At 38.6% G+C, this 12,515-nt stretch overlaps 1 protein-coding gene across 4 annotated transcripts in view; it reads right to left on the reverse strand.

The window, feature by feature from the left end:
- Nucleotides 1-12,515, reverse strand: part of PATE2 (prostate and testis expressed 2) — a 62,088-nt gene that overhangs the window by 46,516 nt on the left and 3,057 nt on the right. For all 4 annotated transcript variants that reach the window (XR_007156246.1, XM_047877862.1, XM_047877861.1 and 1 more), the window contains exons 2-3: nucleotides 11,571-11,793; nucleotides 7,941-8,187 (exon numbers count right to left, since the gene is read on the reverse strand). The gene's annotated coding sequence lies outside the window, so the exon portion shown is untranslated. The remainder of the gene's footprint in view (nucleotides 1-7,940; nucleotides 8,188-11,570; nucleotides 11,794-12,515) is intronic.

Below are 12,515 nucleotides of genomic sequence, written 5' to 3' on the forward strand. Positions count from 1 at the left end.
CTGTGCAGAAGCTTCTTATCTTGATGTAGTTCCAATAGTTTATTTTTGCTTTTATCTCCCTTTCATCAGGAGACACACCTACAAAAATGTTGCTATGGCCAATGTCAGAGAAATAACTGCCTGTGCTCTCTTCACGGATTTTTATGGTTTCAGGTCTCACATTTAGGTCTTTAATCCATTTTGAGTTTATTTTTGTGTATGGTGTAAGAAAGTGGTCTAGTTTCATTATTTTCCATGGGACTTTCCAGTTTTCTCAACACCATTTGTTGAAGAGACTATTTTTATTCATTGTATATTCATTCCTCCTTTGTCAAAGATTAACTGACCATATAATTATGGGTTTATTTATGGATTTTCTATTGTTCCATTGATCTATATAAGTATTTTTATGCCAGTACCATACTGTTTTAATTACTACCATTTTGTAATATAACTTGAAGTCTGAAATGGTGATCCCTCCAGTTTTGTTTTGTTTTTTTCAAGACTGCTTTGGCTACTTGAGGTCTTTTATGGTTCCATACAAATTTTAGGACAGTTTATTCTAGTTCTGTGAAAAATGTTGTTGATATTTTGATAGGAAGTGCATTAAATCTGCAGATTGCTTTGGTTAGAACAGACATTTTAACACAATTTGTTCTTCTGATCCATGAGCATGGAATGTTTTTCCATTTCTTGGCATTGTCATGAATTTCTGTTATCAGTGTTTTATAGTTTCAGAGTATAGGTCTTTCATCTTGTTGGTTAAGTTTATTCCTAGATATATGATTGTTTTGGGTGCAACTGTAAATGGGATTTTCTTAATTTCACATTCTGCTGCTTCATCAGTAGTGTATAGGAATGCAAGAAATTTCTGTACATTGATTTTTGTATCCTGCAACTTTATTGAATTCATTTATCAGTTCTAGTAAGTAGTTTTTTGGTGGATTCTTTAACATTTTCTATACATAGTATCACATCATATGCAAATAGCGATGGTTTTAGTTCTTCCTTACCAATTTGGATGTCTTTTATTTCTTCATGTTGTCTCATAGCTGCAGCTAGGATTTCTAGTACTAGGTTGAATATAAGTGGTGAAAGTGCACATCCTTGTCTTGTTCATGATCTTAGGGGAAAACATCGGTTTTCACCATTGAGTATGATATTCACTGGGTTTTTTTCATATATGGCCTTTATTATGTTGAGGTATGTTCCCTCTAAACCTACTTAGTATAGGGTTTTTGTCATGAATGGATGTTGTACTTTGTCAAATGTTTGTTTCTGAAACCATTGAAATAATCATATGGTTTTTATTCTTTCTCTTATTGATGTGACATATCCTGTTGATTGTGTTGCAAATATTAAACCATCCTTGTATCCCGGGAATAAATCCTATTGATCATTGTGTATGATTTTTTTAAATGTATTGTTGGATTTGGTTTGCTAATATTTTGTTGAGGATTTTTGCCTCTATATTCATGAGAGATATTGGCCTGTAAGTCTCTTTTTCTGTGGTGTCTTTATATGGTTTTGATATCAGGGTGATACTGGCCTCATAGAATGAATTTGGAAGTTTTCCTTCCTCTTCTATTTTTTTGGGAATAGTTTGAGAACAGGTATTAACTCTTCTCTAAATGTTTGATAGAATTTGGCTGTGAAGCTCTCTGATCCTGGACTTTTGTTTTTTGGGAAGTTTTTTAAATTACTGATTCAATTTTATTGCTGGTAATTGCTCTGTTCAAATTTTTCTTTCTTCCTGTTTTAGTTTTGTTAGGTTTCTAGGAACTTATCCATTTCTTCTAAGTTGTTCAATTTGTTGGCATATAGGTTTCATAATCTGTTACAGTTGTATTTCTGTAGTGTTGGTTATTTCTCCTCTGTCATTGGTGATTTTGCTTATTTGGATCTTGTTTGATGAGTGTGGCTAGAGATTTATCTACTGTGTTGATCTTTTCAAAGAACCAGCTCCTGGTTTCATTGATCTGTTCTATTATTACTATTATTTTTTTAGTTTTGGGTTTTCTTTTTCTCTTTCTAGCTCCTTTAGGTATAAATTATGTTGTTTATTTGAGACTTTTTTTAATTTTATTTTTTATTTTTAAAATTTACATCCAAATTATTTAGCATATAGTGCAACAATGATTTCAGGAGTAGATTCCTTAGTGTCCCTTATCCATTTAGCCCAACCCCCCTCCCACAACCCCTCCCATAACCCTCAATTTGTTCTCCATATTTATGAGTCTCTTCTGCTTTGTCCCCCTGCCTGTTTTTATATTATTTTTGTTTCCTTTCCCTTATGTTCATCTTTTTTTCTCTTAAAGTCCTCATATGAGAGAAGTCATATGATTTTTGTTTTTCTCTGACTGACTAATTTCACTTAGCATAATACCCTCCAGTTCCATCCACGTAGTTGCAAATGGCAAGATTTCATTCTTTTTCATTGCCGAGTAATACTCCATTGTATATATATACCACATCTTCTTTATCCATTCATCCATTGATGGACATGTGGGCTCTTTTCATACTTTGGCTATTGTTGATAGTGCTGCTATAAACATGAGGGGTGCATATGTCCCTTCAAAATAGCACATTTGTATCCCTTGGATAAATGCCTAGTAGTGCAATTGCTGGGTCATAGGGTAGTTATATTTTTAGTTTTTTTGAGGAAACTCCATACTGTTTTCCAGACTGGCTGCACCAGCTTGCATTCCAACCAGCAGTGTGAAAGGGATACTCTTTCTCCCCATCCTTGCCAACATCTGTTGTTGTCTGAGTTGTTAATGTTAACCATTCTGACAGGTGTAAGGTAGTATCTCATTGTGGTTTTGCTTTGTATTTCCCTGATGAGGAGTTATGAACATTTTTTCATGTGTCAGTTGGCCATCTAGATGTCTTCTTGGGAGAAGTGTCTATTCATGTCTTTTGCCCATTTCTTCACTGGATTGTTTGTTTTTTGGGTGTTGAGTTTGATAAGTTCTTTATAGATTTTGGATACTAACCCTTTATCTGATATGTCATTTGCAAATATCTTCTCCCATTTTGTTGGTTGCCTTTTGGTTTTGCTGATTGTTTCCTTCGCTGTGCAGAAGAGTTTTATTTTCATGAGGTCCTAGTAGTTCATGTTTGCTTTGGTTTCCCTTGCTTCCGGAGATGTGTTGAGTAAGAAGTTGCTGCGGCCAAGATCAAAGAGGTTTTTGCCTGCTTTATCCTTGAGGATTTTGATGGCTTCCTGTCTTACATTTAGGTCTTTCATCCATTTTGAGTTTATTTTTGTGTATGGTATAAGACAGTGGTCCGGGTTCATTCTTCTGCATGTCGCTGTCCGGTTTCCCCAGCACCACTTGCTGAAGAGACTGTCTTGATTCCATTGGATATTCTTTCCTGCTTTGTCAAAGATTAGTTAGCCATACGTTTGTGGGTCCATTTCTGGGTTCTCTATTCTGTTCCATTGATCTGAGTATCTGTTCTTGTGCCAGTACCATACTGTGTTGGTGATTACAGCTTTGTAATACAGCTTGAAGTCTGGGATTGTGATGCCTCCTGCTTTGTTTTTCTTTTTCAAGATTGCTTTGGCTATTCGGGGTATTTTCTGGTTCCATACAAATTTTAGAATTATTTATTCTAGTTCTGTGAAGAATGCTGGTGTTACTTTGATAGGGATTGCATTGAATATGTAGATTGCTTTGGGTAGTATCGACATTTTAACAACATTTGTTCTTCCTATCCAGGAGCATGGAATCTTTTTCCATTTTTTTGTGTCTTCTTCAATTTCTTTCATAAGCTTTCTATAGTTTTCAGTGTATAGATTTTTCACCTCTTTGGTTAGATTTATTCCTAGGTATTTTATGGTCTTTTGTGCAACTGTAAATGGGATCTATTCCTTGGTTTCTCTTTCTGTCGCTTCATCGTTGGTGTATAGGTATGCACCCGATTTCTGTGTGTTGATTTTATATCCTGCAACTTTGATGAATTCATGAATCAGTTCTAGCAGTTTTTTGGTGGAATCTTTTGGGTTTTCCATGTAAAGTACCATGTCATCTGCGAAGAGTGACAGTTTGACCTCCTCCTGGCCAATTTGGGTGCCTTTTATTTCTTTGTGTTGTCTGATTGCAGAGGCTAAGACTTCCAATACTATGTTGAATAACAGTGGTGAGAGTGGACATCCCTGTCTTGTTCCTGATCTTACGGGGAAAGCTCTCAGTTTTTCCCCATTGAAGATGATACTAGCATTGGGTCATTCATATATGGCTTTTCTCGAGGTATGCTCCTTCTAGCCCTACTTTCTTGAGGGTTTTTATCAAGAAAGGATGCTATATTCTGTTAAATGCTTTGTCTGAATCTATTGAGAGGATCATATGGTTCTTGTCCTTTCTTTTATTGATGTGATGAATCACGTTGTTTTGCGGATATTGAACTAGCCCTACATCCCAGGTATAAATCCCGCTTGGTCATGGTGAATAATTTTTTTAATGTTTTGTTGGATCCAAGATTTTTTATTTTTATTTTTTTGCTTCTTGAGGTAGGCTTGTCTTCCTATAAACTTCCTTCTTAGAACTACTTTTGTTGTATCCCCAAAATTTTGGACCATTGATTTTACTTGTTTCCATGTAACTTTTGATTTCTTGGTTAACCCATTCGTTGTTTAGTAGCATGTTATTTAACCTCCGTGTATTTGTGCTCTTTCCAGATTTTTTCTTGTGGTTAATTTCTAGTTTCAGAGCATTGTGGTCAGAAAAGATGCATAGTATGACTTTGATTTTCTTGAATTTGTTAAGGCTTGTTTTGTGACCTAATATGTGATCTATTCTGGAGAATGTTCTGTGTGCACTTGGAAAGAATGTGTATTCTGTTGTTATAGGATGGACTGTTCTCAATATACCTGTTAAATCTATCTGGTCCAGTGTGTCAATCAAAGCCACTGTTTCCTTGTTGATTTCCTGTTTGTATGATCTGCCCATCAATGTAAGTGCGGTGTTCAAGTCTCCTACTATTATTATATTATTATCTATTATTTCGTTTGTTTGTTAGTAACTGTTTTTATGTATTGGGGTGCTTTCATGTTGGGTGCATAAATATTTATAATTGTTATATTCTCTTGTTGGATTGTCCCTTTTATTATTATACAGTGTCCTTCTTTGTCTCTTGTTACAGTCTTTGTTTTAATGTTTATTTTGTCTGATAAAACTATTGCTACTCTGGCTTTCTCTTGACATCCATTTGTATGAAAAATGTTTCTCCAACCCCTCACTTCCAATATGCAGGTGTCTGTAGGTCTGAAATAAATCTCTTGTAAGCAGCCTATAGACAGGTCTTGTTTTTTGTTTTGTTTTGTTTTTTTTTTATCCATTCTGTCACCCTGTGTCTTCTGGTTGGACCATTTGGTCCACTAACATTCAAACTAATTACTGATAGGTATGTATTTAGTGCTATTTAGTTACTTGTTCAGTGTGTTTTTTTTTTTCTATAGATTTTCTCTAATCCTTTCTCCCTTGCTCTCTTCTCATGATAAGTTGACTTTTTTAGTGATACACTTGGATTCCTTTCTCTTTATTCTTATGTATCTATTAGTGGTTTTTGATTTGTGGTTACCATTAGGTGTGTACTTAAGCTCTTCTGCATATAGCAGTTTATATTAAGTTGATGGTTACTTAACCGTCTGTACTCTTAACACATTCTGTACTCTTCTCCCTCCCACATTTTAAATATATGTCCTATATCTATAGATATTTACTTCCTTTTATTTTATGAATCTCTTGACTGATTTTTAGAGAAGTACTTGTTTTCACTGATTTTGTTTCTACTTTTCATACTCTCACTTACGGTCTTTCCACTCAAAGTGTCTCTTTTAATATTTCTTGTAGGGCTGGTTTATTGGTCATGAACTCTAATAGTTATTGTCTGAGAAACTCTTTATCTTTCTTTCTACTCTGAATGATAACCTTGCTGGATAGAGTATTCTTGGCTGCAGATTTTTCTCTCTCGGTGCTTTTGAGTATATTATGCCACTCCCTTTGGCCTGAAAACTGTCTGCTGAAAAATCTACTGATAGCCTAATAGGGTTTTCCCATATGTAACTACTTCTCTTGCTGCTTTAAAAATGTTTTTATTTGTCATTACTTTCTGCTATTTTAATTATTATATGCCTTGGTGTAGACCTCCTTGGGTTGAATTTCTGGGGGGAATCTCCGTGCCTCTTATTTCCTTCCCCAGATTAGAGAAGTTTTCAGCTATTATTTCTTCAAATAAATTTTCTATTCCCTTTTCTCTCTCTTCTTCTTCTGAGATCCCTATAATGTGAATGTTACTATGTGTGATAGAATCACTGAGTTCCCTAAGAGTATTCTCAATTTGCATAATTTTCTTTCCTCTTCTTTGCTCAGCTTAGTTATTTTCCATTACTCTGTCTTAGAGATCATTAATTTGTTCCTCTGCTTCATTTAGTCTACTATTTATTCCATCAAGTGTATTATTTATTCATTTATTTTGAGAGAGAGAGAGAGAGAGAGAGAGAGCATAAGCAGGGGAGGGGGCAGAGAGAGAGGGAGAAAGAACCCTGCTTGGGGACTGCTTTTGGTGGTGACCATGGTGGCAAAGCATAAGCAGCAAAAGGAGAACCTAGGATAGCTTTCCTGAAGCGGGGCTTGAACTCACAAACTGTGAGATCATGACCTAAGCCCAAACCAAGAGTTGGATGCTTAACCGACTGAGTCACCCAAGTGCCCCCTTTATAAAAAAATTTTTGTTAAGTTTATTTATTTGTTTATGTTGAGAGAGAGAGAGAGAGCCTCAAGTGTATTTTAAATTTCATTTATTGTGTTCTTGATCTCTGATTGGTTCTTTTTTATATCTGTGTTAAGGGTCTCACAGATGTCTTCCACTCTTCTCCAGTCGAGTATCTTTATAACCATTATTTTAAATTCTCTTATCGGGCATATTACTCATGTCCATTTCGCTTAGGTCTCTCGCTGTGGTTTGCTCCTATTCTTTCATTTGGGACATATTTCTGTCTCATTTTGTCTAACTTTCTGTGTCTGTTTTTGTGTGTTAGGAAAGTCAGCCACTTCTCTTGCTCTTAACAATAACAGCCTTATAAAGAAGTCCTGTAGTGCCCTGCAATGCAGTGTCCCATGTTCCTCAGGGCCTGGCGCTTCAGGGAGTGTCTCCTATGTGTGTTGCATGTGCTCTGCTTTTGAGTTTTGCCTCTTTTTCCTTCAGTACCATTGTCTACAGAGGCTCTCTTTGTCTATTGGTCCCCAGCAGGGGTGGGGTGCATTTTAGCAAGGTGTGTGGTGGTCTGCTTACAAAATGAGACCTGCCCCTGCCACTGCCAGAATTAAGGTCCCGCAATACACACAGGTTAGATATGGTACTGGCAGGGTTTGCATGAGAAGGGCCCACAGCACCAAGACTGAGGCAGGCATGACTGGGAAGGGCAGATCTGCTGAAGCAAGCACTGCTTGACGTAAGCAAGTTAGGTAGTGAGTGTCCCAGCCCTGCTGGTTCCTGCGGGTGGCTGTGTGTTTGTCCTGAGCAGCAGGGGAGGGAAATGATGCTGCTAGCTCCTTTGTTCCTGGAGGGGTCTCTCCAGGTCATGCTCTGAGATGAGCAAACACTCTCCCTCTCATCTTCTCCCAGCATTTTCCCAAGTCCTGGTCCTACAGCGTATCTGCACAGGCTGTTTGTCATGCTGTCTCTTTAAGGATAGGGATTCCATTTCCTAAAACCCTCTGGGATCTCCCAGAGCCAAGCCCACCAATTTTTAAGATTCCAAGCTTTAAGTCCTGCTGGTTATAAAAACTCATGAAATTCAGCCCCTCTTGCTTTCAAAGGCAAATGTCCTCCCTGCTCATGGGCTCTTCAGTGTGAACGTCTGTCTTTTGCCCTTCTCTGTGCCACCAGCTCCCTCCCCACCGTGTATGGTCATGATCCATTTCACTCCCAGACTGCATCTTTGCCCTTCTTACCTTCTTTGATGTGGCCTAATTTTAATTTTGGAGTTTGTTCTGCCAGTCTTCGGATCATTTTTCTGAGTGATTTATGCTGATGAGAGTGTTATCTAGTTGTATCTGTGGGACAAGGCAAGCTTATGGTCCTTCTGCTCTGCCATTTTCCCAGCCAACCTCTTAAGCTTAGCTTTCTTGACAGGAGCTAAGGTAGATAGACATCGCCTAGGCACTGAGGTCCTGCACACAGGTCCTGAGGCTTCTGAGCCTGGGAGAAAGAATAAAAAAGAATAAAATTTATTTTACTTTTGGCTCCTGCAATAGCCAACTTTATTGCCCATGGGTGAATTGGTATTTGTTTCACAAGGAGAGCAGAACAAAGTCAGGAGATAATACTCAAAGATTGACATTCAAAATGAGATTATGTAGAAGACAACAGTTTTAGAAGCCAGATAATTGTTCTGGGAAGAAAGGAAAAGAAAAGGGATTTGTAAATTCTCTTTGGCTCCTCCTTTAACAATCCAACAACTAAAACTGGGGAACTCAGCGAAAATTCCTTCATGGTACAGAATGACTGTCCTATAAGACTATGATGTCCAGGTCTACTCTGTCATAGAAGGGTATGTGTGATTGAGAGGAAGTAAAAATAAATGGCCTCCCTTTTCCAGCTTTCACATTTTGCTACCAGATGTGCTTTGTTAGATCTGCATGGCACAGTAGTTTTATAATAATAAAATTTTTTAAATAAGAAATACAAGAAGAATTCACATAAATATCCAGATTCCTAGATATTTTACAGCACACATGTGGTATTTTTAAGCATCAAGGATTTGTCAATACTAAACCCGAAATACCCCATGGCTACAATCCACCAGAACTCCACCAGAACCTGATGTCCTTTCCAACTAGGGTCACCCGGTTTCTTACAGCCTCCACTACTCTATATTTTCTCCCAGATACAACTAATTAAATCTAATTTACATTATTTGTTGGCATTTGAGCTTGGGTCTGACCTAAGAGATGATATCAGACATGTGTGGCAGAAAGGAGTATAGTGAGAGTGGAAGGTACAAGAGTGAGTTTTTGAGGCATAATTCCTAACTTCAAACTCCACTCCTCATTTAGTAGATGTGTGGCTTCTGTGCCCCTATTTCCTCATCTATAAAACAGGATAATACCATCTTAGGACTGTGGTAATAATTACACGAGATCATATACCCCTAAAGAGCTTGCTACAGCGACTGGTACGTCAGAATTTCTCCACAGATGTTAGCTGTTCTTAATGACATCATTTCCATACTCATATCTACATCATCTGAACACATTTGGTTACTTGCCTTCTCTTTCCCTGTCACTCGAAATACCTTGGTAATGGTGCCTAGCCAAAGTTCAAATCCTCCTTCTCAGGCACTAGCCCTGTACCCCTGGAAACATGAAATTTTCAGTATTCTGTGGCAAGGATCAAAGGCAGATGCTCTGCCCTGCTGCTTGTCTCAGGATTTTAGCTGAGGTCCCAGGAAAGTCTGCTATAACAGCTGGTGTTCTAGATCTAAGACAGAACCCAAACCTAAGTGCTACAGACCTTCTTTCTGTTTCTAGATGAGAATATACATCCTTTAACAAAATACTACATGTCTGAGTTGTGAGTTTATAAGCTATCTTCATATTCCCCTCTTCTCTAACCCTTTCTGACAGAGGCTTGGGGCCTTACAAACCTGGTCACTACCTACCTATGTACATATAGGTGACTCTGATTATATCTAATCTCACATAGCAGTCACATCCAGAGTATCAGTAATTTTCCTTTTACAAGGAGATAACCTGTATTCCATCACAAATTAGAATAAGACAAATCAAAACCAAAAGCAAATGAAGCTATCATGGCATAGAAAAATCACAGAATAGAAGATTAAGAAGAAAAGAGCAAATGAAGAAAGAAGTCTGACTCAGTCTTACTCTGCTCAAAAGAATATTCTGTCTTTGAAGCCAAATCTCTTGGAACCACTGAAAAGCACATTCAGAAATTAATCGTGCAGCATCATTTCTCAACCAAATACGTTTTAGTTTTTAACCAAGTGCGTTATTTTTAAACATATTTATTTAAACTTCTATAAAAATTTTAAATCATAATGTAACATATGCCTGTTATAAAATTTTAAATAATACAGGAATGTAAAGAGGTGCCTGGGTGGCTCAGTTGGCTAAGCATCTGACTCTTGATTTCCACTCAGGTCAGGATCTCATGGTTCATGAGATCGAGCACCACATCAGGCTCTGTGCTATCAGCACAGAGCCTGCTTGGAATTCTCTCTCTCCCTCTTGCTCTCTACCCCTCCCCCTGCTCGTGCACATGCACACTCTCTCTCTTTAAATAAAGTTTTAAAGAAAATACAGGAATATAAAAAGAAGTTGATGATCTTGCCATCCTCCAAAGCTCCCTCAAACCACATATTTTCAAGGTAATCAGTTTACAGTTACCAGTTTGTGTGATTACAGCAGTTGGAGTTAAAGTCCTAAGATGACAACCAGAACAGGGAGCCTCCTCCACCAGCCCAATGGAGACTCCAGTAGACATGGTCCCTCTGACACACTTTGTCTGGTATGCACCCCCCCTCCCCCTGCTGGGTAATGTTGTGATTGCCACAGAATGAGGCTGCTCTTGCTGGTTCCTTTCGACAGAGAAGCAGAGGCTCTGCCTCAATGCTCTCATTCATGCAGCAAATATCTAGTAATCCTACCTCTGAGTACTAGGCACTGTCCTAGGAGCTGGGAAAACAATGACAAATATGATAGTCATGGTTCCCACTCTCAAGAAATGAATATGCAAGTAAGTAAAAGAATAATTATGAAGTGTGTTTACGTGCTATAAACAAACCAAAGAGAATACTGGAACATAAATATAAAAATCACAGGTGGTCACAGATGAGCTCTGGGGACGGCAACATTAAGAGAGAGAAGGATGGTGGCACTTGGGTGGGTCAGTCAACTGAGCTTTCAACTTCGGCTCAGGTCATGATCTGGCGGTTCGTGGGTTTGAGCCCCGCATCGGGCTCACAGCTGTCAGTGCAGAGCCTGCTTGGGATCCCCTGCCCCCTCTCTCCCTGCCCCTCCCCCGCTCATATTCTCTCTCTCTCTCTCTCTCTCTCTCTCTCTCTCTCTCTCTCAAAAATAAATAAGGGAAAATGGAAGCGTCTGAGCTATACTTTGGGTAGATTGTAGGTGATCTACTAGAATGGAGAAAAGGGTGGATATCAATGACTCTCAGGTATCTGGTATGTGCAACTGAGTGTAAGTGTCATCACTCACAGGGAGAAATCCCCTCGCTGAGGAATTCTGTCATTGTGGCATGAAGAAGGGAGGTAATTCAATTTTGTACATATTATATCTGAAAGTAAAGTGAGACATTCAAGTAAAAATGGCAAGTAGACAGTAGCTATGTGATCATGTAGCTCAGGAGAGAAGACTGGGATGTAAAATTAAGATGGCAGGATATGGGAGAAGGCGGTAGGTGTGATGGTTAATTTTAGTGTCAGCTAGGCTGGGCTAAGGGGTACCCAGATAGCTGGTAAAACATTCTGTCTGGGTGCATCTGTGAGGATGTTTCCAGAAGAAAGTAGCATTTGAATCAGTAGACTGAGTAAAGAAGATCACCTTCACAAATGAGGGTAGACACCATCCAATCCATTGAAGGCCTGAAGAGAACAAAAATGCAGATGGGCAAATTTGCTCTCCTGGCTTAAGCCAGTACAGCCATCGAAGATCCTGGTTCTCAGGCCTTTGGACTCAGATTGAATTGCACCACTGGCCGGGTTCTCCAGCTTGCAGATGACTAATTGTGGGACTTCTTGGCCTCCATGATCACATGAACCAATTCCTATAATAAATAAATAATTATATATTTTTAAAGTTATAAATATGGCTTCTATATAAATATAACATATACATACACATCTGTATGAATCTCCTTACTAGATCTGCTTCTCTGACTAATAAAGATTTTGGTACTGGGGTACCTGGGTGGCTTGGTCGATTAAGCATCCGACTTTGGCTCAGGTCATGATCTCACGGTTCGTGGGTTCAAGCCCCATGTTGGGCTCTGTGCTGACAGCTTGGAGCCTGGAGCCTGCTTCGGATTCTGTGTCTCCCTCTTTCTCTGTCCCTCTCCCACTTGCACTCTGTTTCTGTCTCAAAAATAAACATTAAAAATTTTTTTAGTTAAAAAAAAAGATTTTGGTACTGACGGTGATTCTAAAGGAGCAGAACTGTAAAGATGAGTATTCTGAATTAGTTCTGGGGTTTCTGAAATTGGCTCTCTAATCCAATGAGATTTAAAAAAAAATGTTTTTAATGTTTATTTATTTTTGAGAGAGAGAGAGAGCACAAACAGGGCAGAGGCAGAGAGAGAAGGAGACAGGATCTAAGCAGGCTCCAGGCTCCAAGCTGTCTGCACAGAGCCCGATGCGGGGCTCGAACCCATGAACTGTGAGATCATGACCTGAGCCAAAGTCAGACGCTTAACCAACTGAGTCACCCAGGTGCCCCTCTAATCTGATTAGATTTAAAGACACTAAGGACACTATTTCCAGTAGTAAAGAG

This window comes from Prionailurus viverrinus, chromosome D1, assembly GCF_022837055.1.
Source record: "Prionailurus viverrinus isolate Anna chromosome D1, UM_Priviv_1.0, whole genome shotgun sequence".
NCBI lineage: Eukaryota > Metazoa > Chordata > Mammalia > Carnivora > Felidae > Prionailurus > Prionailurus viverrinus.